The following is a 27,283-nucleotide window of genomic DNA, read 5'->3' as shown; positions in this document are numbered from 1 at the left end:
CTAAAGTGGATGTTCGTGGTCTAAGGGTTGACCGCATAGTGGTACAGCCCGGAAGAGGCGAAACAGTATCAGACATGGAAAAAATGGCAGTATTTGATGGAGGTGCGTTAGGAGCTTGGCGCTGCGAAAACAGCAACCAGGTCGCTCTGCAGCTTCGTCTTTTTGGTGCAAATCTTTCTAATTAACGCATGTTCTTATTGGCGCAGTTTTGTTGTTAGTGTCGTAATTTCTCGGGGGGAGCCTTAGTTATAGTTATTACGAAAATAAAAACGCAGAAAGAAGACGCACACAAGCCTACTTTCCCATTGCCTATTTAAGCTCCCAGCAGCGCTTGCACAAGATTCAATCGATTTGCGTAACGTTATCAGTAAATCTGCAGAGCTCCTCAAGGAGCGTCTGTAGGTGCAACTAAGGACGAGAGCACGCACAGGAAAAAATAGAAGCGCTCTATTGAGTGGGCGCAGGATAACGTCCAAGAGAAATGGTCCCATTATGAGCAGTGTAGACGTCACGTGATGCCTGCTATCAGGGAATCTTGTCAGCACCGGCCGGTGCCGTAGGCTGGTTTCCATCCGAAATACGTTTTCAGGCTGTTTGCACAAGTGAGGAAAGGCAACCGATGAAGTGTCTTCCGAGCCACCAAAGCAAAAATGCAGAGGATAAAAGCGCGCTTACTAAGAGGAAGCTCCTTTTGAGGAGACATGGAGAGACACACTGTTGCGCAGTTAAGCCATCCTAGGAGGTCGCACTTGATGCATGTGAGGATAGCGTGCATTACGATAGACTTGATCACTCGGTTAGTCCGCTGTCGTAGGCTGGTTTTCATCGGAAATAAGTTAGTACGCTGTTTGCGCCAGTGTGGAAAGACAACCAATGAAGAGTCTTCCGAGCCCCCAAAACGAAAATGCTGAGAAAAGAACCGTGTTACCAAAAAGAAACTTTTTTTCCAGAGAGGACTCAATAACACACTGTTGCGTAGTTACGCTATCCTAAGAGCAGACAATTGATGCATCTGAGGGCAGCGAATTACGAAAGACTTGACCACTCGGTAAGTATTCATTTGATCGGCTTTATTATCAGTGTTTGACTATAAAGCAATGAGAAGGAATGGGGTCGTTCTCATAGTAAACAGAAGAATGGGCAAAGCAGTGCTAGGGTACAACCCCAAAAACGACCGAATGATTTCACTTCGGATCCAAGGTCACCCTTTCAACATAACAGTTATCCAAGTCTATGCACCGACCACTACTGCTGAAGAAGCTGACGTTGAGAGATTTTATGCGGACCTACAATGCCTTTTAGACCGCACCCCATCATCAGACGTCGTTTTTCTCATAGGAGATTGGAATGCTAAGGTAGGGAGTGAAGAAATATCTGGAATTACAGGCAAGTTCGGTCTTGGTGAGCCAAATGAAGCTGGGCAGAGGCTAGTAGAGTTTTGTCAAAAAAACAACCTGACCATAGCGAATACTCATTTTCAACAGCACAAGAGGCGCCTGTACACATGGACTTCACCGGACGGTCTGTACAGGAATCAGATCGATTATATTATTTGCCGGCAGAGATGGAGAAGCGCTATACAAGCAGTAAAAACAAGGCCTGGGGCCGATTGTGGCACCGATCATCAGCTTCTTGTTGCCAAGATTAAGCTTCGATTGAGGAAAACGCAGAAAGCTAGAAGGCATTTCAGGTATAATCTGAATCAAGTGCCATTAGAATATGCTGTGGAAGTGAGGAATCGATTTCAAAAATTAGATCTAGAAGACAAAGAGCCCGAAGAGATGTGGTCTGATGTTCGTGATATAATACAAGAAGTTGCTACTAAGGTAGTTCCAAAGCAAAAGAAATGCAAGAAAGCAAACTCGTTATCTGAAGAGGCTTTGCAAATAGCTGAGGAAAGGAGGATGGCAAAAGTTATGGGGGAAAGAGAAAGATACAAGGTTCTCAATACGGATTTTCAGAAAATAGCAAGGAGAGATAAGAATGCCTTCCTGAACATACAGTGCTAAGCAGTTGAGGACAACAGCCAATTAAGGAACACAAGAGCTCTGTATAAGACAATCAAAGACATCAAAGGAAGCTTCTGTGCTAAGATGGGCATGATAAAGGACAAACGAGGCAAGGACCTCACTGAAGCCGCAGAGATAAAGAAGAGGTGGCAGGAATACACAGAAGAACTGCACAAGAAGGACCCGAATGTGCAAACCCAACATAAGACGGTTGTGATCACTGATCTCGAGCCGGGCATCCTGAAGAGTGAAGTTGAATGGGCCTTAGCCAGCCTTGCTAAGAACAAAGCTAGCGGAATTGATAGCATTCCAGCTGAGTTGCTTCAAAACCTCAACCATGACACTGTTAACATTCTGCATACATTATGTCAGAAGATTTGTACAACCCTGCGCTGGCCACAGAATTAGAGGAGGTCAGTTTACATCCCCATTCCAAAGAAAGGCAGTGCCAAGGATTGTTCCAACTACCGCACGATCCCGCTTATTTCGCATGCTAGCAAGGTGATGTTGAAAATCCTCCAAGGTAGGCTGCAGCAGTATGTGGATCGGGAGCTTCCGGACGTGCAAGCTTTGTTTCGCAAGGGCAGAGGAACTAGAGACCAAGTTGCCAACCTTCGCTGGATCATGGAAAAAGCAAAAGAGTTCCAGAAACTCATCTACTTCTGCTTTATTGATTACGCGAAAGCGTTTGACTGCGTAGATCACAGCAGATTGTGGCAAGCTCTCCAAGAGAGGGGAGTTCCAATTCACCTCATCTGTCTCCTCAGGAACCTGTATGAAGGGCAAGAGGCCACAGTCAGAACTGGGCATGGTCTTACTGATTGGTTTCCGATTGAGAAAGGAGTGAGGCAAGGCTGCATACTGTCGCCCTGCCTATTTAACCTATATGCAGAGTGCATCATGAGGAAGGCCGGTCTGGACGAGTCTTCAGCTGGAGTGAAGATTGCTGGAAAACGTATCAACAACCTTAGATATGCGGATGATACCACTTTAACTGCAGAAAGTGAAGCGGAACTCAAGAGACTTCTGATGCGCGTACAAGAAGAGAGTGAGAAGTTTGGGCTTAAACTGAACATTAAAAAGACAAAGATCATGGCGTCTTGCCCTATCAAGTCCTGGAGCATCAAGGGACAAGAAGTGGAAGCTGTGACAGATTTTCTCTTCTTGGGCTCCAAGATTACCTCGGACGGAGACAGCAGCCATGAAATTAGGAGACGCCTGCTTCTGGGAAAGAGAGAAATGGTTAGCCTTGACCGCCTAGTAAAGAGCAGAGACATTAGTCTGCCAACCAAGATCCGTATAACTCGTGCTATGGTCTTTCCAGTTGAGATGTATGGATGCGAGAGTTGGTCTGTGAAAAAGGCTGACCGCCGAAGAATTGACGCGTTTGAATTGTGGTGCTGGCGAAGACTCTTGAGAGTTCCTTGGACTGCCAGAAGATCAAATCAGTCAATATTGTCGACCATAAACCCTGACTGCTCATTGGAGGGTCAAATTCTAAAGTTAAAGCTCAGCTACTTTGGTCATCTGATGAGAAGAGAGGAGTCGCTGCAGAAAGATTTGATGTTGGGAAAGGTTGAGGGTTGCCGGAGAAGGGGTAAGCAGCGAACGCGATGGTTAGATGGCATCCTCGAGGCACTGCAGATGAAGTTATGTGATGTTAGGAAGATAGTGAGAGACCGGAAAGCGTGGCGTGACATGGTCAATAGGGTCACGAAGAGTCGGACACGACTGAACGACTGAAGTGAACTGAACTGAACCGATGATAAAGGGCTCAAAGTTTGGAAGGTCCGCATGTATAATGCGCGTGGCGCACCGCTTGCTTCCTTCTGGGAGCATCAGCTGCTGCTATTTTAATAGATTTTGAATAAATGAAATTCCGGGCGTTCGGCATGTTCAGCAGGGGTTGTTTAGTATAGACAAGCCCGCCATGAGCGAACTTCATTTCGTACAAATGTCACCACAAGTGCGTTATGATCAGGGAAACCTCGCTACGGCATTCGCGGTTCCCTGGCGCAGCTGAAATTGTTTAGCGCTCCGTATGTTCGTTGCTTCAATAAATGCTGACATTTATTTTTGCTCCTGTTAAAACAGGTAATACTGAGCGCTTTCCTACTTCGGACGTAGAGATTTTCTGTTGCTTTTAGGTAATTGGTGCTTTATTATTTGTCTCACAATGACTGTACCTGAATCAGCTGATAAAGGATGAATTCACGGAGCTGTCAGCGCCAAATAGTTAGCACTACAGGGGACTTGCACCCAACTGCATGTCTCGCACTAGGTGCTCTTACTCGTATATTTGCGACTCACTCCGCTAACTTGGAGGCACGCGCTGACGACAGCTTCAACTTTCCTGAAGCAGTGCCGCCTTTCTGTTGGAAAATTGAAAGCTTGAAAAGGTTGACGCTTTGCGCAGAAGAAAACCAGTGCTGCAAGACATGAAATGAATGTTACACACATGTCATGAACCAGGAACATCGACCATTAACACTTGTCTTGTTGTTAATGACGTGAATATCAATCATACAAGAAAGCCTCTTCTTTATGCTGTGTTTTTCTCTCCTGCCGCTTTTGCCGCTATTGCAGGCCGCTGCTGCAACTTGCTGGGCTGCTTTTTTGGGCCCTCACTTCGTTCTTCTAAGTTTGCGAGAACGACTGGCTGCTCTGCGCACACTGTCCCTTTGCCATGTTTTAGTAATTTCTATTTGCATGCCACCTACCGCCAGTTTCTCAGACTGCTGCGGTGAATTTGTTTTACCGAGATTCATCATGCTCAGAACTCTTGTGTAACATCTGCGGTGCGTTTTAGTGTAGTGCAGTGGACATTCTCTTACCTCATTGTAAAGTACTTTCTTCAAGACAGACTCCTTCATATTGGCTGAGACGCATATATCGACTAGGCAAAAAAGAAAAATTTGCCCGAAGACGCAGAATAGATGGAGGCGACAGATGGACTGTTAGCTCACTGCTTCTGTAATTTCCAGATCTCTAATACCACCAAGTAATGTTTTTTTCTTCAACAGTATGTTAACCCAACCTAGCCAAACCTTAACACCTCCTTTATAGTATCTGGCGTGTCCGTTTTTTCCTAATATTTTTCTTGGCGGTACACAAACCACGCAGCACAAGCAAGACAGAAGCACAGGTGTGAAGGCAGAAACTTCGCAGTCAGACACGGGAGACAGGTGATCGCGTCCAGTGAGTGCCATGGGATAAAACTTGGATGGAGTGGCTAAAGGTAAGGACGGGAAGATAGGTGCGGTTACCCGTGACGGTCACGACGGTGTGAGGTGCGATGACTTCATAGTGGAGAACAGCGTCAGTGATTGGGCAAGTGAGGTATGTACCGTCAGGAATGACAGGCAATGGGGCCAAAATAACATAGACGGAGCTTAGGACGGTAGATGAACAAACTCGATGGATCGGAAGCGGGGCTTGATATCTGTATGTTCAGGACAGAAAGCTAGGTCAAAGAGAAGAAGGCCAGTTGAGCAATCAGGGTAGAATGGGCCGTTAAAAAGTTGATGCCAAGGATCACAACGTGATGGCAGTGGTCGATGACAGTAAATATCGCGGTGCAGTGCGCATGCAAATGCCCACGAGCGCAGTGCACAGTCGGCAGCGATGCTTTTATCGACGACACGAACGGCTGATGCTGCGGTGTGTAGGGCAACTGTTTTCAGACGGCCACGAAACGAAGAGCTGAGGACGAAACATTGGGCACCAGTGTTAACGAGGGCGATAGCAGAGCACCATACACGCAGATAACTAGAAGGTTGCGGCAATTAGCGAGGGTCAGCAGAGGATTGTCAGACCAGGTCGTCAATGCAGCGTCAAATCTGGAAGCCGCATTAATCAGTTTTCCAGACGGGAGCCAGAGAGAAACCAGGCGTGCACCGTACCAGGAAGGTAGAAAATGAAGTTCGGAAGCACCAAAGTCGCCCTACATCTTTTATGTTTACTGACGCCCTCGTACATAGCTAACTATCTTAGATGTCGACATCATTGGTGCCGCAAAAGATGTCCGGATCACGAGTCTGTGCTGCTGTTAAGGGAGTTGCGTCGGACAGCATAGTGCTAGCACCAAGCTGTCTGTCACTGCAGCAGTTCGTTGTCAGGGACACACTCACCAAGACAAACAGAACCTAGCATCAGCATCGTCATTCTTCACTACTGCAGTACATCTTCGCCGTATTCGAGATTGCGTACTATAACAAAATGTTTGCGGAACATGCTATCGTACCGAGTTTTACTGTATGTTTTGCTATGAGCCGTGTTTTTAGGCTCTAATTTATCTTCAATAAGGAAAAAAAAACACTGACCAATAGTCACAGAAACGTAGGAAAGTAAATGAGAATATTCCTTTTTTGAATGCGTTGTATGAATGGCAAATAAGTAGTTTATTAGTTTTATGCACTAATGACAGTTTGTTAGAAAGTAGAAAATACAGTTATTTAATAAATCGAAACCCAGTAAATCCTAATTTGTACCACTGTGCTTTATCAACTGAGTTACCTCAGGGGTATTCGTTTTGCGTGTAGGCCAAATTAAGAAATTCATTAGTAACCCAGTTGTGTGTCGGTGAATATAGAAGGTATTCATGTTCAGTGTAGGCTAATTTCAGAGGTATTCATGTTGTGTGTAGGCTACCTTCGGAGTGTTCACCAGTGTCACCCTCCTTTTTAATCGCACACGTAAGTAGTAGGTCTTGTATTACCAATAATTTGGCGTGGAGTGTGATCGCACCAGCAGGGCTGGAGCTGTGCGAGAACTGTTTTATAGTACTAGTGATGTTAAGTCTGAAAGGACCTATTTAAGATACTGAGGAAACAAAAGTAAAGAAATGAGAAGCTCATTTATGCTACACGCATGAACAAAACTACATTCTCTAAAACCTAGCAAAGCATAAGAGAATGATTCTTGCTGTGATGATGAATGGCAACGAATATTTTAATCATTATGAGTGTGAACGTATGTATATGTTTATAGTCTATATTGTCACGTAGGGGTGACAAGGTCGACGACACAAATGAAGGGTCGATGATTGCACTGAAGAAACTTTTTATTGGGCTGACTTGCGCCCGCAAAAGAACTAAGAAACTGGGCGGCGGCGATAGCAACAAACGTGCTCATCGGTCGTCGGAAAAGAATGCCCGTCACACTCGGCAACGCTCAATTTAAAGGCTGCACAAACAATCTAGATAACGTCGCAAACAGCTACCAATACGGGCTGGAACATTGTGGAAAGACACCCGAGTGGCCGCAACCTTCGAGACAGATCTCGGTGCATCTTGCGCTACAACAAAACTGATAAAGGTGTGACTCGCAACATCGAGCATTAACAAAGATTACAGAACTGATACGCGGTCCAGAATCAGAGTAATAAGCCTGTATGCCAGCGGCTGTTAAAAAACAACAAATACTGTTTTGAAGGTTTCGTGGCAATATCATGCAGAGTAAACATTTTCTTGTGATTTCCGTCACTTCGGAGACTATTTGCTTCAACATAATAAAATGATGATAACCTCGTTTATCTACCCTTCTCTTCTTACAGAGTACTGCCTCTGTCCTAATAATCGAATTAAGATTACTAACGGAATATCATAATTATAATTTTGACGGAGAACAAGAACACGATTCATTAGTGTATAGTTATAGCCTCGAAAATTTGCATTATATTTATTTTCGAGTATTGAATAATTGTTTCTGATTTAACTGCCTAGCTTCAACCATATTATTCAATGCAGAAACATTTATCACCGTTTTTGTGGTATTAGTATACAAAGTTGAAATGTGCCATTTTTGTTATAAACATAATCTGTTGAGAGCACGAGAACGAGTGACGTTTTGAAGACCGATCTTGCATAAAATTTTATGGTAATAAAATGGGGGAAAGCTTTTGTAGTGGTAGTGGCGAAAAGCAATAAAAGTGGGGAGGATGCAGTAAGCATTGAACTTAGTCTTTCACTTTTCAAAAATGCATATTTGCAAAAACGTTCTTTTTTATTTTTTTTTATTGATTTATTGTTACCATCAGGGTAGAAACCTTAGAGGGGAGGGGGTGAAGTACAAGAATACAAAATATGCACAGCATTAAAAAGCATACAAGCAATATGTAAGCAATAAAAGAGGTGAATATAGTTAGGAAATGCGTAATATTGGACAAGTATTATTTCTGACCAAAAAAATGTATTACAATGTGTCATTAAACAGTACGTAAGCACTATTTTCGCGGAAATGTTTTAGATATATGATAGTATGAGGTGAAGACAGAAAAAGTAAAGCAAAACTTATACAGTACTACCAAAAAGTTGCATGGTGTAGATTGCTCGCGGCAAACTGGAATATGAAAAATTGGTGGTGGTTGCAAGAGGCGTGGATAGGTGATTCCAGTATTTCGCTGTGTGGGGTATGAATGAGTCAGAAAAACTTGAATGAGTTATCACATGAATAATTCCCACTAGTTGAATGTGGTCTAGGCGAGATGATATATAAAAAGGTAGAATGAGCAATTTATCATGTACGTCATCATGATAAAATATCTTAAGAGGCATATACGTGAGAGCTTTCGACGAGTTGCGAGAGTTAACAGGTTAAGATTACACTTTATTGTGGATACGCTGGCAGTGCGGTGGTAGAGAAGATGAAGGGAGTTGCGTTGTTCTGAGTCATTTCTAGCTGGTAACATGCAAAGGCTTTGTTTGCTGGTTTATGCCTCGCTGACTAAATATATTCGTGTGTACTGAATAATACTTCTTCTTTGCATTCTTATTTCTCCAAAAAGCATGCCTACACACTCAGCGGACTCAGGGCTTGTGCTTATGCCGAGCATGGGAAGCACATTTGAAAAGATGTTCAAGAAATTTCACAGTCGACACAAATAAATCTCGAAGCTTCTGATCTGGCAGCTCTGTGAGTATACTCAAATTAAAATTTTTGTTAAGCCTTTTCTAACTTGCAAACGCACCGTCTCTTCTCCCCTAACTACTAGCAAATGAACGTCACCGGTGTCCACTGCGCAAAAAACTAGTCTTTACTAAGCGCGAAACCTTGGTTAGTAGTAGGAGGCCCATTCCTTGCATAGTCTCCGCGGCTGGGATTAGCGCAACTAATTTACAGAAACGTAATTCCAGGTCGCAGACATCATCTCTGGCTGTGAAAAGCTTACGTTCTAAGCAAAGCTAGGCGACGTGCGCAGCGGAGATTTGGCGCATAATTTATTTGCTCCCATGTCGTACGGCTAGCCACTACTACTAATTCCAATGTGCTTTACCGTAGCTCAGTAAAGGCCGAATTATTGTGTCCTGTGATGTTTTGTTGTTTCTTTATGCAACGAAAACGCATGCATATATGTAAAGAAAACGCAATAACGAGGTCATTTCAAGATCGGCGTCCAAGTAGAAGACGTTTAATAATTTCTTCCTTGCGACTTTACTGACAGAAAAGAAACAGCTCTCCTTCGCCCTAAACGTTTTATACACTCGTCATCCCTCTGTGTTGTTTACCTTGCTTCCCGCCCATATATAAGTTCGTCAGCAGGTTCTTTTACCTGTAGGCCACGCAGTAAGGCAATATTTTCTGAACAGGCATTTTCTTTACAACGACTGAAATGAAATTTCGCGAGAACGTAACAGGTTTTTCAGCGCCCTCATTAAGTGGCATTCTATACGAACAATGCACTCTTGCAACATTCGCTGACTCTATTTGGACGAATGTACCTAGATGCACGATGCATGAATTATGCTGTTTCGTGTAGGGTGAGAAGCACTAGGTGGCAAATATGCCTAGCAGCTTATTTAGGGCCTACTGTTTGAATGACCGGCTCACCACGCCTTGAAGGAGGGCGGATACGATTTGCGTAAAATGGCATAAGAAGACAGTTGCAAGGAGCAGGTAATTCTTCTGAGCACGGGAGTGTTTTGGGGGAAGCAGGAGCCGAATCCTATCCCGATAGAGTGTGCTGAGCACTTAAGCATTCCTTGTTATGCATTCAACGCCGCACTTCTTTATGGTATTAGCGACAGTCTGGTCCAGCTGTCAATGGCTGTTTTTTTTTTCTTCTTGATCATGTCAAGAGTAGAGTAGCTAGCCTTTAAGAAAGGTGATTTTTCTTTCCGCATGTATTTTTGTCACTCAACACTGGACCATAATGATTCTTATAATGAAAACTGCTTCATCATTCAACAGGTTTCTAGATGATACTGTTGTGAATTTTGAGAACACGTTATGTTGCTTACAAATGCTGGCGCTGATATGAAGCTCTATCGTGCATAATTAACGTACCAGCTTCAGTTTAGGGTTTATTAAGTGGGAAAGAAAAACATTGAAATAAGAAAAGATGAATAATAACTACATACTTTTATTACTTCGGTCCCTAGAATGCTAACCTTTAGGCTCCGATTCTTGGTACGTCCAGTTTAGCTATAGTCATCACTGATCTGCTGCATATTATTGGTTGTGTGCATGCGTTAGTATGCTATAAATTACATTGTGTGCATTGGTTAAATAGGTGGTGTAAGTGGTACACATTTATACCCTGAGGAACGATGCCGAAGTCTGAAATCGGCCAATGGGGTGATAGGCAGGTTGGTGTGGTGCGTTTTACAACACACGATGTAAGTGGTTACCGTATACGAAGTGCACTGGCCTGACTGAGCTGTTTAGGAGCTTTTCAATGAATTGGTGTAGATAAACTTTCCATCCGGCGAAGACTGCGTAAGCTGAGCCGTCAATGAAGTGGAATTTTGAAGAAATGAAAACCTTCCTAGAAGACCTCCCCCAGTTCCGTATCCAAATCACAATTAATGCACTTTAGACCATATGCAAATATCAACTTAGATATGAACTTTCTGTGAGGTTCACTTTTCAAGCCCCATGGGAATGGCTAAGAGGTAAAAATCTAGTACATACTCCAGATACACAATATACAAATGTCAACTTAGCTAAGAATTTTCTATGACCTTCACACTTAATGCCTTACGGAACCAGTTAACAGGTAAAAATCTGGTACATGCGCCAGGTGTCCCATGGAGATTGACTGCCAGCGTGGAATATTAGTGAAGCACAGCGCTGCCATATGGAAGAATAAATGAAATGCGGCATTTGTCGAATTTTCAGGGTGAAGCAGAGGCCATGGCTTGAGTGGTATTAGATCGACACCTCACTGAGATTGCTCACTGTCTGTTGCTAGAGTTTATAGGCCAATAGAGATGATCATGATGACAATAATTTGGAGGCACAATCTATAGAACAGCTATGTGGCAATGGATGACGGTCCCAAAATTAGTGCTTCATAAAAGTGGGGTTTTTTTCCTCAATTTCAGTATTATATGACAGCCTTGGACTCTAGCCATCAAAACATTTCTGAGTGCACTGCAAAATCTACAGTGGAGAAATGCGAGAGTCGGGGCGTCGCTGGTGCACACGGTACATCGCGCGTCCCTTGTAGAACATAACCAGCGTTTCTGCTGAACGCATCAAAGTTCTCAGGCGTCCTAAAATTGGATTGTAGGAAGGGGAAAGCGCTGTATCTGTCACTGGTGGAATCCCGCTGACACATCTCGCTTACCCGAGATTTTCACCGTGAGTGCAGAAAGGCTTTCTACTTAACAACGCTTTAACCTATTTGCCGCAGCTCTGTTCGCTTTTTTTTCAGTAACAGCGTTCATGTTGCTTTTGTAACAATAACGAAAACTGACTATTGCCCAGAGGTGTCTCCTGTAATCTTATTTCGAATGTCACTTTATATTTATACTTCACATAATGAGTTTAGTGAAACACATTTTGTTTTAGATCGCGTCGCTATTACATTAAAGCGGGCGTAGTAGTATGCTTTGCGAGGTCTCACCCGCAAATTTCTTTCTCAAACATCTAAAGGATAAGAAGGAGTTTGCCCAGTGAAATTGTATCTGGTTTCGATACCGATATTTCTCTCAATGCGTTAGCTCGAATTGTGCACAGTGGACATTTGTTTGCATGTAGTAATGTTTTTTTGCGCAATCGTATTTGTTTGTTTGTTTGGATTATTAAATATTGTATAAACAACGGCAACCTCTGCATCTCGCGCATTCGTATATCTTCATTTCTCACAACTCAGCTCTGCTATTGTCTTCATGGTGGAAATAAAACAAGGAAGCAAACGGGGCATAAACGGGGCAAGGAAGCAAACGGGGCATGAAGGCTTCTAGACTACGTTTAATACTAAGGATCAGGTTAGAAGGAAACTTGACCATAACTGATGCAATCTATTGGTAATATTATCATAAATGAATTGCGGAAACACAGCGCATAGTCCAGCGCTTCTAAACGTAGCTATGACAGCCAGTGCACACAAATTCATTTATGTAAATGCTTAGTCATGGCCTTCTATTGATTGTGCGAAATTTACTAGCCGTCACAAAGCCTTCAACCTTTCCCTGCGAACAAAGCCAAGTGGAGGAGGCGTGAACGCTCAGCGGCGCATTCTCACACCACGCTTTGATGTGACTGAAACTATTTTAGATTATTAAAAATAAAATTTTAAACATCAGAAGAGACTGCTTGAGAGCAGACGACAAAAAAAGTGAGAGAATGTTTTCTCGTCAATGTTTGTTATTACAACGTGAACTGTCGCGGCGGAACGCAAATTGGGGATTTTTCATAATTTCCTCATTTCTGTATTTTCTGGTCATCTCTTTTTTGCCCAATCAAGTATATCGTTTTTCATCTAAATCTGTTTTGTATAAAAGTAGTAAAATCCAGTTCAAGAGGTAGAAGTATATTAGAAGGAAATATAATACAACAGGGCGCTGAACTGTGTTAGCGGTAGTGGCTTCTACAGATAGTTTAGCACAGACAAGGACGCTATTACCCTTTCTTTCGGGTGCGCATTCGTTACCATTTCCTGCATGAATTCTGCTTTCGTCATATTCTGTTCACCCTGACTTCTAACAATGAAGAACACAATGCAATGCAACACTGACGTAATCCCCGCATGAAAAACTATTCTCTGAATACGCGGAATCGTCGGCCTCTTGTATGCTCCTTGCAAAATCGGCGCTTTGAATCATTCAATAATTCATTGTTAACCAAAAACATCGCGTGCGTGTTTTCGGTCTTTCTAAATACGAAATTGTGCAGCTGTGTTCACAGAGAGGCGATAAAATGAGAACTAGACCCGAAAGAATATTGCACGTCTAAGTATAAATAATAGAGGAGAAGAATGTCGCAAGTTCTCAGAAAACGACTCCAGGAAACTGTCGTATATGTAATTGAGAATAAATGTAGCCGCACGAGGTTGTACATGCTTATCTTGCATCATTAACACTCATTAGCATTTCCCAAGGTCTTTGTTATGAAATATTTCACAGTTGGGGTGTCCCCAAACGTGTTAGGCGGAGTCCGGCTTGTGTCGTGTTTTATGCCAGGACAAAGTGTGCGCATTACAGAGCGCCTGGTCTGGAGAATTGTTTTCTTTTTTTTTTTTCGCAGAAAGTTAAAGCGAGGATAACTAATAATGTTCTCATATGGAACCGCTATGGATTGGGTTGAAACAAAATTAATATACAGATTATTAGAAAGCGAAGTTGTGAGGGCACGCATATAGTTCGTTTTGTTCAACTTTCTTTCAACTCATATTTCGTGTCGTTCATAGTTTGACCAGTGTTCTCAACTTGGCGCTTGCAGGAGCAAGGCTGCTCAAATGAACGAACGCATTTTTGTGCGTTAGTCTGCTTGCATTGCACTCAATAATTATTCGAGGAAGTTTCGAAGAACGCTCATTATTAGTGCCCGCACTGTGCGCTCTTCTGCACTACAGTTAGGCTCATTTTACCGCAGTGACAGCATTACCATGACCAAAATTTCTCGCATATAGAAAGCTGTTGTCTGTACTCAGGATGAACGGTGAATGCGTGACACTAATGTAAGCAATTTATGCTACACAACTTTTGATATAAAGCTGTTTTTTTACCATTCTGTTCTACTTAGGAGACAAAGCGGCGATGTGTCGTGTACGTATATTTCCGTCCTCTCCTCGAAGGGTGCTGCAGTGGAGCAGAGGACGGCGCAAAGCTCATCTGAAAAATGTGGTACCTCCGTATGCAACGTGGAAAACCGTAGTGCCTTAGGACGGGACAATACAGGTCAAAAATCTTAATGTTTTGCTATTGTGCTTTGCTATTTTTGGTGGGGTTTTTTTGTTTCAGAGAAAACAACAAACATTTAGCGCGAAAGCGTTCAGACGCTCACCACCAGCGACCACGAGTCATGTCCAACTTCGCTTGTGCCATCGCTGTGATTGTGTTGGCTGTTTCAGAGGTCACAAGTACGTAACTTCACGCGGATAATTCTAACTCCAATATAGCATCTCTAACGCTCGAGCCTCCACGAGAATCTTCCAAGTTCGCCAAGGAACAGAAACAATGGTAAAGTCATGGGAGAGGATTGTAACCAGTAGCCAGTGAGCCGCTGCAGCGGGGGCTTTTGCTCGTTAAGTTTAAGTATGGTTAATTATGTGCCAGAGGACGTGGCTGCTGCCTGATAACGCCACATGTATAAATGAAACTGCAGGACACACTAGGCTCATAGCCGCAGAAATGCTTTCACTCACGCTGTTTGGTAAAAACAATTGCAACGTTAAGTGACGTCATCACAAAAGCCATAATGATTAGCCGGTTGGTCAGGTATGTTGTGGAAATGTTCAAAAATGAAGGAAGTATCTTGTAAAAAGCAATAATTACACCGGGTTAAATAACTTAAGAGAAAAAAGCCCATGCTCTCGCACTACACTAAGTTTACAGACCTCTTCCCCCCTCGCCTCTCACCACTTCTACGGCGTCCGTCATGGCCCAAGTCACTGAGACGTCCAGTCCTATAAAGAAAAAGAAACCAAACCAGCTCCTGTTCTAGTGATGATAGTATTGCATTTGGCATGCATTGGATGCGCGTTTTATGGTTTGCGGCAGCTCTCGGAGTCATTACTGGGATGAAAGAGCCCTTCAAGCTTTGTTTATGTTCGTCAACCCTTGCTTTTTTTAACAGGATAATGTTAATTGCTTCATTTTATAAGATCTTGCAGCCACTGGCAGATGAGATGGTCGCTATAGTAAGACACATTTATTGAAAAATAAAGCTGGTAGCTAAGCCGTCTGCAGCTGGTGGTGTCCTTTTTGTAGAACTCTTTTTCCTATCTCCAGGCCTGCGACACCATGTACCGCTGGATCGTTTGGCTCAGGTTGGAGTGACTACTCTGCCACCGCTCCTTTATATTATGTGTTCTAAGGTGCTCCAGTTTTTTGAAGCTGCACCTCCCCATTGCATAGTATGCTCTGAGTCTATCGTTGAGCCACGTGAGTGCGGCGCTTGAGCGTTGCGAGGAAATGGTGTTGTATTTATACAAGTTGGGGAAGGTGTCTGTCTGTAGTTTTCTCCAGTCTCTAGCATCCAGGGCGCAAAGCCTGTTAGATGGAGGGGAAAAGATTAGCGCATTAACCTTTGGTTTTGGAGGGTAGACCTAAAGGCTGCAGGTACTGGATTGAAACTGAGATGAGTGGTCGAGCCTGTTCGTAGCTGGCTTGATTAGCGTATTCCTGCACTCAGGAACCAACGATCTCATTGCTCGCTAGCGCCGACGCTCTATTTCTGCAACATCGCCACTTTGTTGACTACGTCATTACGGGTTCAACTGCTGGGGCTGAGCCATCATGGCACTCTAAGGCGCCGCTGATAAACTGGCTCGGCACCAGCTAAAAAAGGGTCAGAGTTAAACTAGAAGAAAGAGGGAAAGAGAAATTATTTCTGACCAATATTATTTGCGATATGACGCAGCATCATTCAAGGTTACAGGAGCCATTAGGAGCACTCATAACAAAGTTATTTCGCCGTAACGAGCGCAGTGTGAGTAAGCATGCACGCTCTCTGAACACTTTTGAAGTTGTCCACATCTTGTCACCTTCGGTACTTCTAGGTAGTAAGCGGCCGTGGTATTAATTATTCCAGTATATCAAAACATAAAAAAAGATAACTCCAAACAAAATAGGGCATATATCTTTTCTTTTTGTGTACGCAGAAGCAAACTAAAGGGCATAGAATGCGCACAGTCAGCCCCTCGTAGCGCGTTACGATCATTCCTGCTAGATGCAAGCGTTTGCTCGAGAACGTGTTCTAGAAAAAAACCGTACCTTCTGTCCAAGGAAGCGGAAACGCATATCAGTGGAGAAGAAACCAGGGTTTTTTCTCTGCGCGTTCCGAAGAGCGAATCAAAAAGAGATCGCGGGTATGTTCTGTGGGCAGCCGTTTTTGAAGGCGACTGTTTTGCTGAACGAGAGGATATCGTGTTCCGCCACAACCGATCCTCGGGCGCTTCCATCCTGCAGAATAGGGAGAAAAAGGATGGGAGTATTGGTGTAAGGCACGCCAAAGAGCTCGTACACAAAACTTCGTCCTCGTCTCCGTCGGAAAGCATCTCTATCCTCGCTTCCCTGAGCATGAAAGGGCCGTTTCCATAAAGAAACGGGGAAATACAATCCACGTCTTTCGGGCAATTGGATCCGCTCGATGGAGTACCCCAGAGTGCTTCATTCATACTGCAACATGCATTGTGCGCTAGCCCTCCCGGCAGAAAACACGATGGAGAAAAAACCTGATCTTTACTTTTGTATTGGCGTAGGTGTTCTCGGGGCTTCCGTGGGTGGTATTGAAGTCTGTCTACACTGCTACCTCTGTGGACTATTGCTTTGTATTTTTTATATGTGCAAGTGTGTTTAAGCAAAACTACAGCATAGCTAGGGGGCATTTATACAAAGATATTTGTTTCCCAACCTCTTTTCAATCAACTTGTAAAGGTGCTTATCGCTCCTGAGTTGCTCACGTACAGGCGCGTACATGAAAAACGGTGCACGCTTTTTCGTTCTACTAACTTGAGCGAGATGGCTTACGTGTATTGCGTATTTACCTAGGTTAAATGAAGGAGCGGAGCATATGAAACTTTATGAAGACGATGGTGTTCAGTGCACACCACGAAATTGTTTCCAGTTGCAACTTCAGACAATGAAGTTTACTGGACACCGTGACAGTGTGTTGAAGCTTTGCAAGATGCCCTTAATGGGCAGTGTTTCATGGGAGCCAAACTGTCTGTGCAAAGAGGCACGACTAAAACAGCTTGTTGCCATCTAACATCGGAAGCCGGACTTTACGGTAGCTAACTAATGGTTCGCGAGATATCTCTGGCGGGTATACGCTCTTGGAGACGGTGCATCGGATTATCAAAACTAGGCGAACAGGCACCTACTAAGACAACACAATAAAAACGTTGCTTCATCTAAACATTTTTCGAATTTCTTTCGAAGGCGAGATTTAAGCACGCCTCTTGTGAGACCAGGTGTTTGAGAAGACTCTAACGTTGGTTTCGACTTGTTCGGTTATGTATAAATAACAGGCTTGTTACTATTTTTTCTCGCCGTTTGTTCACTAGACAACGTGAGCTTATTCTGTACAGCTTGACCTTCTTTCCTGTTAGTCGGTTTCCGCAGCTGAAGAATGATTGATTGGTTGGTTCACAGGGACGGAAAGGCGCAGTATCTGTCACACTTGTTTCTGTGGGCACCTGAACCGCGCCGTAAGGGAAGGGAGGAAGATGGGAGTGAAAGTGGATAGAGAGAAAGAGGAGCCGTAGTGGAGGGCTACGGAGTAATTTCGACCACCTGGGGATCTTTAACGTGCGCTGACAACGCACAGCACACGGACGCCTCTGTGCTGGCGTTGTCAGCGCACGTTAAAGAGCTGAAGAACAGGTAACTTATTTTGATAACAAATTTTCAGCCATAATACTGCACGCGTCTAGAGCATCCCTCGTAGCTTAACTATCTTTTTTATGAACTCTTCCCTTTCACTGCGTCTCCGTGGCGTGTTCAGAGAGCACAGAGCTCTTTTCACCCCTGCTTTCCTCGCAGTCACGTCCTTTCGATAACCTTCCTAATACTTGTGCAATGCCGAAAGCACACCCGGAAGGGCGAAAGCCGGCCAACCGTGTCCCTTTAATCACTGCAGGAAGAGCGGCAACGCTGTTTGCTTTGATGGTTCTGAAACCCCGTGTATCCTGCAAATCCAGATATTGCCGTTCACTACGAAGAGCCGTGTTCAATAGCGCGTCTCGTTAGTAAATATACTGTAATGGAGGATGACAGGAAGGACACTCAAAAAGCCAATTTGGCGCCGGAAACCATTTTTATTTTTTTATAGCGCAGGGCTAGACGAAGACGCGGCGGTACCAAGGGACCAGGAGCAGCTTTAAGAAAGGTGGCGGTGAGAGATGCACTCGGACATCACGAGTATTTCGAAAGGAGTAGGAGGTCGGGGGCACAACATAATTTAAACTGTCGATATTTTCCCGTTTTTTTTTTTTTTTCAGCCGAAATAAGTGTGAGCATGTAAGATAATACTTATTCGCTGCTTCACTAAAACTGCGTGCTCGCGCGGCACTTGCATTTCGTTCCTTATATTGATGTGTTCGCATGCTGATTTCCGCCAAGCTGTTTGCAATACAGAAGGGAACAGGAGCCATTAGAGGAGATTCAGACACGAAGGAAACCGAGTCGCTTTAACGCTGCAGTGTAGATCATTCTAATATATGTGATGGGATAATATTTTGAATGCTTTTTGGTTCATCTTAGCTAAACGATACTGATTAGAGTACATAGATTTCTCAGTACAGAAGGGAGTTACAAGCTCTTTCGTGAAGCGCCCTTATTCAGTAAAGCCACTCGCTGAAACGCAAAGGAAGGTAGAGGAAAAATCTTGCTTGGTTTAAAACTGCCCTTAAATGTACCTTCGCGCCTGTTAGAATACAATTTAATATGATTTATTATTATTAATTTGCATTAATTAGCAACCGTCTGGAGACGTATAACTATATCATGGCTAGAAAGAACAACTTTCCGCAAATGTCGAAGAGAAATAAGTTGAATTATCTTTTCAAAGTCGTTGCGGGTACCCGGTTTACAGAGAGAGTAAAAATGACTGATCCGCTGCTCACGAAAGAAAAAGGGGCGCACGGGCATATGTACCACTGGGACAGATTCCTGCACGAATAATTTACCTCTGCGATGGTCGCTTGTATGTGGAGGGATTACACCAGCAGGCGTTTGGAAAACATTTTTCTAATGAGGAAAATAAATAAACTTCGCGCAGTGTCGCAGTCATGTTATAGCCCATGACCTGAAACAACGGCTGAAAACTACAATAGCTCTCTTCAAGTCCTTCTCTGAATCTTATTTTCAAACTCTACCCTCGCCCCGCCGGGGTGGTGCAGTGGTAAGACGCCCGACTACTGTGCCGGAGTTCCCGGGATCGAATCCCGGCCTCGGCGGCTGCGTTTCGATGGAGGCGAAACGAAGTGGCGTCCGTGTGCTGTGCGATGTCAGCGCACGTTAAAGATCCCCAGGTGGTCGAAATTACTCCGTAGCCCTCCACTATGGCCCCCCTTTCTCTCTATCCACTTTCACTCCCACCCTCATCCCTTCCCTTACGGCGCGGTTCAGGTGTCCACCGCGCAAGTGTGACAGGTACTGCGCCTTTCCCTTCCTATGAACCAACCAACCAACCAACCAACTCTACCCTCTCACCAATTTCTGCTGCCCCCGCCGAGGTGTCGCAGTGGTCGCGGCTCTCGAATACTGTTCCCAAGGGTGCGGGATCGAATACCGGCTTCGGTGGCAGCTTTTCAATTGGAGCGAAAAGCAAGGCACTCGTGTGCTGTGTGATTTCAGTGCACGTTAAAGAAACCCAGGTGGTCAAAATTCCCGAAGTCCTCCTCTACGGCGTCTCTCATAGCCTGAGTCGCTTTGGGAAGCTAAACCTCATAAAACAAAGAAACAAATGAACAAACAAACAATATTTGCTGCATTAAAGTGGTTGCAGGAAATCTGTGACGTCAGAGCACCTGTCGAGCTCCTTTGAGCCGTTCACCATTCAAAGCGATTGTTTAGTTTTGCTAGAAGGAGTACGGGCTTTTTAAATAATCCTAGGTATGATCAGTATACTTAACAATGTTTCATCGTTGCACAAACATAGGGGACGGCAGATAGTGTTTCTTTTTCATTGGCTTCCGTTTTAGGCACTCCAGCTTGTGGCTGCTGTATTCGCAGTATCTCTTGTTGATATCCATCAAGTTCAGTTAAGGTCCTTTTTCACGTGGCCAATTTCTCACGCTCGCTCTTTAGGCTGGAACACCTTGGACGCCCGTTTTGAGCGGTAGCTAATTGTTGTATTGTTAATAGGTCTTGTGCCCTTTCTATTGTCCATGGTAGTTACCTAACGACTGCCTTCCTGTCCTTCACTTCATTTTATTACCTTAAAGACCGCATGGGGGGGGGGGGGGGGGTATTCTATAAGGGGTGGGAAATCAAAAATGATTGGTTTTAGTTTTCACCTGATATCACTGATATGGTTACATAAATTGTTTAGAAGCTTGATGGGCAGGTGATGGCAGCTACGTTTCGGGAAAGGCCGTTCCAGTCAGTTGTATTGCGAAGAACAAATAATGCGGAACAGGTGACGGTACGGGCCAGCTGACGAAATACTTGGAGCGAATGGCCGCTGCACTGAAATATGCGGTTGGGGAGGTGATGTAGGGTGGCGGCAAAGTGAACAGTAAATAAACTTGTGAAACGCACAAAGAATGGCAAAGCGATGACGATGAGCAAGAGAATTGTTAGACCTGATTGTGCTTTAGGTGGCGATACACTTATGTCGTATGAATAAGCGGAATAAATAAACCACTTGGCGCGATTTTGAACTGATTCAAGTGTGGTGATGAGATACGCTTGAGACGGACTCCAGATAACAGATGCATATTCTAGCTGTGGTCTGATAAGTGATTTATACGCGAGAAGCTTAACGTACATTACGGAATCCCAATGATCGGTTAGCGGATCTAATGTATAATGCTGATGGGATTACTGCTCACCAAGATATTACCAGGAAGCGAAGGACATCGTCGATAGAAGAGGGCCTTGGGAGCGGGCGAATTAAGAAGAGCAAGCAAGCAGGAAGCGATTGGTGAAAGGGAACCGATGTGTGGTCTTTCGAGTACTGTGACCTCTCACACACAGTTAATGAAAGGATGAAAGTCCTGAATTTCAGTTTGAAAAAATTGCACAAGTTTGTCTCTTCCATGTAGGCCGTGTAGACGGCACCGCGAAGCTTTCTTTCATTGCAAAACTGCGAACTTCGTCTCCTTACTTCGGAGAATGGCGTGTCACGTGGTTGATCAAGAGGCCACAGCTAGAGAGGCGGTGGCCCGCGGCGGCGGCATCTATGGTGTGACATCATAACATACATTCAAAGAACCCAGGTTGAAAAAAGTCAAATTATCCCCATCGGTGACCTTTATGAAACATGGTGCAGTGAAGGTGTCACCCCAAAAATATTCTTGGACGTAATGGAGGTTAGTTCTAATGTAGCCGAACAATGTGACAGAACTCGAACTTCGTCTGAGGGACCCTATCTTTTCCCAGAACATTTGGCTTACAAAATTTGCAGTTTATTCCACAGATGCAAAAGAAACAAAAGTATGCCTCTTTCAAAAAAATGTTGCCACACTCAGCATTTAAGCGCTGGTTTAGAGAAGGAGACCCGTGGCCACCGCATGCACCCACTCGTTCATATGCACACCAAGAGTTCTAATTCAAAAACGAGCTCCGTTTTACATCGCACATTTGTTCGTTTTCTTATTGCGGAGAGTTTGTTTAAACCACGTACCGCTAGCCCATGTTCGCGCAGTTTAAAAGAAGACGCATAGGCCTAATTGTTTTATTGCACACCGCTTCCTCTACTTTCAGGCTGAAAGTTGCAAGTTCTCGTTGAAGAGGCTGAGCGCGAAGTGAAGAACGGCGCTCGAGGCTAAATGCAGCAGGCGAATACCTGCCAGCGCAGAGCAGCTGTAAAGAGTGCGGAAACGAAAAGTGAGTCGAGAGTTGGCTTTCATTTTCACATGCAGAAAACGTGCACCCCAGGGCACGAAGTTTGCTTCCGCTGCTTCGCAATTACCGGAGAGCAAAGAGCCGTTTCATTTCCAAGGCACGATCGAAAGACTTAATATCCGCGGAAACTTCCCACCTGTCCTGCCCCACCATATGGACTTCATTTTCTGAGTACATGGCTGCATCATTTCAAATGGAGCATGGCACTCGAGGGAACCGGTGTGCAGCGGTGTCAGGAGTGCGGTCTTCCCAATTAAACCTTCCTTCTGGCATAACGCCAAGAGGTACCGATAATTGCGTATCTTTGCTTTCGTAGTTTCCTTTCCACACGTCCTAACAGATTCAAAGTCCTGTCCTGACAACACAGTTTTCGTGACAGTTTACAATCGGAAGTTCCTTACTGAAGGGACGGCCGAAATTTTGTCTAATTTTGACGGTTACGTGCGCTTTGCGTGGTTTATAGCAAAAGTGTTAAACACCAGGTTGTCCAGAAAATTAGGCGCCGGCGTTGCGGGTTAAAACTCAAGAGCGCGGGTCTGGTAGGTGGTAGCTGGTAAGCTAACAGGGCGAAAAAGTGATCAGTCGCAGCATCGTGCGACGGCACGCGACCACGTGACATCACCGATTTTTCGAGAGTTGGAAATAGAACTTCGCCTTTGATATGGGAGGTATAATCGTAAGGCGGCCTAATTCGAAGACACTTGCGTTTTGAATTAGATATGCAGGCCCTAGACCATGCAGGCACTTTCGTATGGCTCGAGAAGCGAGATTTAGTATGTATTTGGTGAAGTTGCGTATAATTCTGTAGCTTACAAGTGTAAGGTACGGGATTATACGTCGTTACTATATATGCCGGGATTATATGATGATTTTATGCCGAGCGTATATAATTATACTCTTAAGTGGTAGGGACAATCCCGTAGGCAAAAAGAATAATACAGGCGTAGTAGCACTGGCATAAACGTTTTATCGGACTGATTGGTGCCGGCGTAAGAAATAAGCAACTCGGTGGCAGCGATACCAGCAATCGTGCTCGCTTGTCGTTGAACTCGGAATGCTCGTTGCATTCGTGAGCGCTCAATTTAAGGTGAACAAAACACCATCTTGATAACCGGTCAAAGAAATCTGGAAACGTCTCGAACGATACGAAAGCAGTTGTGCTTCACTGCGATTACTGGGAAATAACCTTGGTGTATCTCGCTCTACATACAAAATGATAAGGTCTTGTCTCGCGACATTGGGCTGAAGAACGTTGTTCCATGCTTTACAATCGCAGGGATAAGGCCGCGTGCTGGTGGCTGTTGAAAACAACGACTAATAAAGCGTCGAATGGTTGGTGGAAACATGCCGGGATTTTATTGAGAGATAATCAATGTGTAAATGGAGACACGTTTGCTTAAGAATATTGCGAAACGCGCGTACACAAGAAAAATAAAAGGGGGGGGGGGGGGGGGGGCGGCAAGCGGGAGCTATTTAACGCTATCGCGTCTTAAAATCAAAGTCGGAGCTTATGTGTACCACTCCATCTTCTACGCACTTGCTGCTGGGCTAGTTGGTTTCGGTTTATAATTAAATAGATTTAAGGCGCGACAAACAGACAAGACACTGTACTGGCATTTATGTTACTGTTGCGCTAGATTGCTAAAAAAGAAAAAGACCCTAACCGCATTTTCATTCCACTTTTAGAAGACGCGCTTGACGAGCGGCGTGCACTTGTGAGTTATGCGGCGAAAACCTCAGGCCTATATGCGTACATACAACGAGCATAACACCCCACCGCTATCTTCGTGGCCAGCGTCATGCTAAAGCCCACCTTGTTCCCTCATCGCACGCTTCAGAGCCGCACAAGAGCCATTCAGAAGAGCTCCGTCACGTTTTTGTTTTCGCATTTCGCGGTCTTTCCTTCGATAAGAAACAAAAAAGGGCCACGCGACCCAGATAGCATAAAAAACAATTTATAAAGAGGTCTCTGAAGGCCTTTTACATTTTGAGCCTTATAAGTGGTGTTTCCAGCCAATGCCGAAAATGTTGAGCGATGGAAAAGGCAATAAGTAGTGAAGGAAAAATAAAAAAAGCTTTTTTTTTTGTGTGTCAACAACAGCGGGTCGTGGAATTTTTTTATGGTTTTTGTTGGTCCTCTGCATGCTTTATTATTTCGTAAAGTCCCACCATGTTTACTTGCTTTCGAGTCTAATATAAACTCTCCTTCTTATTTGTTGTCATTCGTATCAATATTCACGCAATTTAGGTTACTTGGCCCCCTTTAGAGCAGTCGTGTGTTCACTAGATAAAGTAAATATCTTAATTGTGCCATTTTTTTTTTAGTTTTACTCGCTATGGTTTTTTTTTTTTATTTTCATAGTAGGCCGAATCGAATTAGCTTTGAGGGGCACAAAGGTAAACAGGACGCAGTGATTTTTACGGACGTAATTTGAAACCGGAGACTGAAAACGCCACGCTAAAACGATACTCACTCATCATTTTATGCCAAGAAAAATCTTAAACGCCCTTGTCTTGAAGCAGTTTCTTGAACGAATTTGGTCTGCTTTTCTCTTGTTTAAACTTTTCTATGGCTGTATACCAGATAGATGATGCCCCGGGTGGTGTGTAAACCGAAAAGAAGAATCGGCGAAGTTTAATAGTATAGCGAAGGTGTAGAATACGATCTACCAAGATGAACAAACAGTGCACCCAGTTTTTCATGTTTGGTGTAACTGTTTTTCTTCTAAAACTTTTTATGACGCTTGGAAAAGCAGCACCTACCCATGCACGCTGCTCTAAGCAGTTGTAGAGCTTCTCGGAAGGGGATATTGGAACCCCGTGTAACATCAAATGCCTTCGATATAGCTGATATACTTAATGTAGCACTCCCTTCTTTTTCTCTTCCTCCGTCTTAAAGTTGCTTATCCTGAGCGCACCGGGCACCATTATATTTTCCCATAGGCGGCGTTTCAATTCCAGAGCACACCTGGGTTCTCCTCTAAAGCCCCGCCCTAGTAGCAATTCTGGCTTTTGCCAAGTTGCGTAAGAACGCTCAAATGCACCTATACCAATAAAAAAGGAAGTCATAGAAAGAAGAAAGGCAGGTACTAGCGTACAGATTGCGCCTTTTTTCATATGGTGTTTTATTCTTCTTTGACGAAGATTTTGCCCTACGGCGAGATACAAATTTATTAAAGCAGAAGCTTCTTTTTTTTCTGTGACAACACTATTTATTAGCTGCTCACTAGCGTGCGAGATACGACTAGCACGCAGCAAGTGCACTCTGATCCTTAAACCTGTATAAGGTAAGATCCGTACCGGCACTAGTTACCAGGGCACATTTGGCTGCGAATTGTATACTTTTATATTGCACTGTATATATACTGTCATAAAATTCCAAGCATTGCCGCACCGTTTCTTTCAACGCTCTGACAAAACCGCCAAGAGCAAAGTGCATCGAAGGGCGTACAATAAAGAATGTTTCCAAGGCATTGAAAATTTATTTATTATCAGCTACTAACGACGTAAAAGGCGAAAATGGCAAAAGGAGTAGAAATATTAGGTAACTGGTTAGCCAAACAAGAACAATTCAGGGAAAAGCTGTGCTCAACGTGACGTTATCGCTGCTGCAGCCACTCTTCTCACCCACATTCTCCTTGGCAGCCCTGCTTAGGGCACACAGTCTCCGGGTGATCGCAGTCTTTCCTAAGCGCGCTTCCCTCGAGATTGGCCGTTTTCACTGAAAGCCCGATTCGGTTATCACATGGCTTTGTCGGCGTGCTCGTCGCCAGGAAAGAAAAATGGTAGGGTTCTACGTACTTTAACTGGCTATAGATGCACCATACTTTTTGAGCACTACCTGAAGGAGACGTGCAATGCTAGTTCAAGAGTGCATTGCAGCTGAGTACGCGAAAAATCGGTTGTGGTGATAGCTAAAAAACTGGTTAGTTCGACCTGTTTATTTTTTTTTTTTTTTGCTATCACCATGGCGATTACCCCTCGTGTTTCACTACAGCCAAAATATTTTTTTTTTTTTCAAAACCGGGCGACTGTGCAGAAAGCATTAAGCCATTTTATGATTTCATGAACTCCTGGGAACAGGTTTGCTCTGCAACGTCCTCAAAAGGATACTTAACAAGGATTTTCTTTTTACCCTTCACGGAATCACGTATCTCCCAATTGAAAACGAGAATCTTATTCTTGACATTTCTTTGACACCGGGAATGCATAGTATATAAAGAAATAGGATGGCGGTGCATCACGCTGATCACTGACGCACAATCAGTAAGAGCATACTTTAAGGAAGCCGCTGCAAAATTTTGTGAAATTATCAAACTTGTGGATTCAGCAATTGGCTCGCGCACATTCAAACATTAAAATCCTTATATTAATATAATTTTGTATACTTCCGTCAAAATATTTCTGATGGTTTTTGTGTATGTTTTCTATTTATTGAGGGCAAAAAATGGCGCACTAGTTTCCGGCGAATAGTTGCTCCTTTCTAATCCACTGACAGTTTTTTTCTTTCCCCTGAATGCCAGTAGGGCAAGCCAGGAAAACACTGTTGCTAAGGAAATTAGGCTGAGGCAGAAGGTTGTTGACAATTATCTTCCTTACGGTAGAATGGCTGGATGAGTTCTTACGAGATGAGAGAAATAGGTTCTGGGATAGACTCCAAGAGCCACGATCGCTCTCTCCTGCACAGCTGCGGACGATCCTGGTACTCTTTTCTCCTTCCGATCTTCAAGAGAGCAGAGCGCGGAAGGCTGACTGGACACAAATCGAAAAGACACACAATCGCACGAGCGGCGATTGCTAAACTCTGTCCGTATACGCTCCGTTAATTCCTGGAACTTTCCAACTTTCATCACAAAGGAAAGCAGCGAAGGCGCTCCTGAAGTTCTTAGAGGCGTCGAAGTTGGGTCCCCGACTATAAACTTTAAATGCGTGCCCTCTGTCTCCTTTTTATACTGGTTTGTGAACACGTGAAAAACTAATTTTGTTGCTGTTCTTTCTTTCCTTTTTTCTCTCGTTGCTCCCCGCCGTTAGAGAAGAAAACACTGTTTTTTCCCTTGCCTTTCCGTTCTTCTGTTTCTCTCTCTTTCTTATTGGAGGGAGGCTGTTTGAGAGTTACTACTTCACTAAAAGCCGAGGCCTACTTACTTTCTCAAAGGAAGCCTGACTAAGACCCCTCATTTAGAGCAGGGCATTCTCTGATTTATTTATAGGAAGGGAAAGGCGCGGTAACTGTCTCACTTGTTTTCTGTGGACACCTCAACCGCGCCGTAAGGGAAGGGAGGAAGGTGGGAGTGAAAGTGGAAAGAGAGAAAGGGG

At 44.1% G+C, this 27,283-nt stretch overlaps 1 long non-coding RNA gene across 1 annotated transcript in view; it reads left to right on the top strand.

Moving 5' to 3' along the window:
* LOC146185303 (uncharacterized) overlaps window positions 1-27,283 on the top strand; it is a 274,486-nt gene that overhangs the window by 200,536 nt on the left and 46,667 nt on the right. Inside the window, exon 4 of the long non-coding RNA XR_014707791.1 lies at window positions 21,827-21,949. This is a non-coding gene — a long non-coding RNA (uncharacterized LOC146185303). The remainder of the gene's footprint in view (window positions 1-21,826; window positions 21,950-27,283) is intronic.

Source organism: Amblyomma maculatum, chromosome 6 (assembly GCF_055883805.1).
Source record: "Amblyomma maculatum isolate TAMU_Amacu chromosome 6, ASM5588380v1, whole genome shotgun sequence".
Taxonomy (NCBI): domain Eukaryota; kingdom Metazoa; phylum Arthropoda; class Arachnida; order Ixodida; family Ixodidae; genus Amblyomma; species Amblyomma maculatum.
This window is presented reverse-complemented; position numbering and strand designations above follow the sequence as displayed.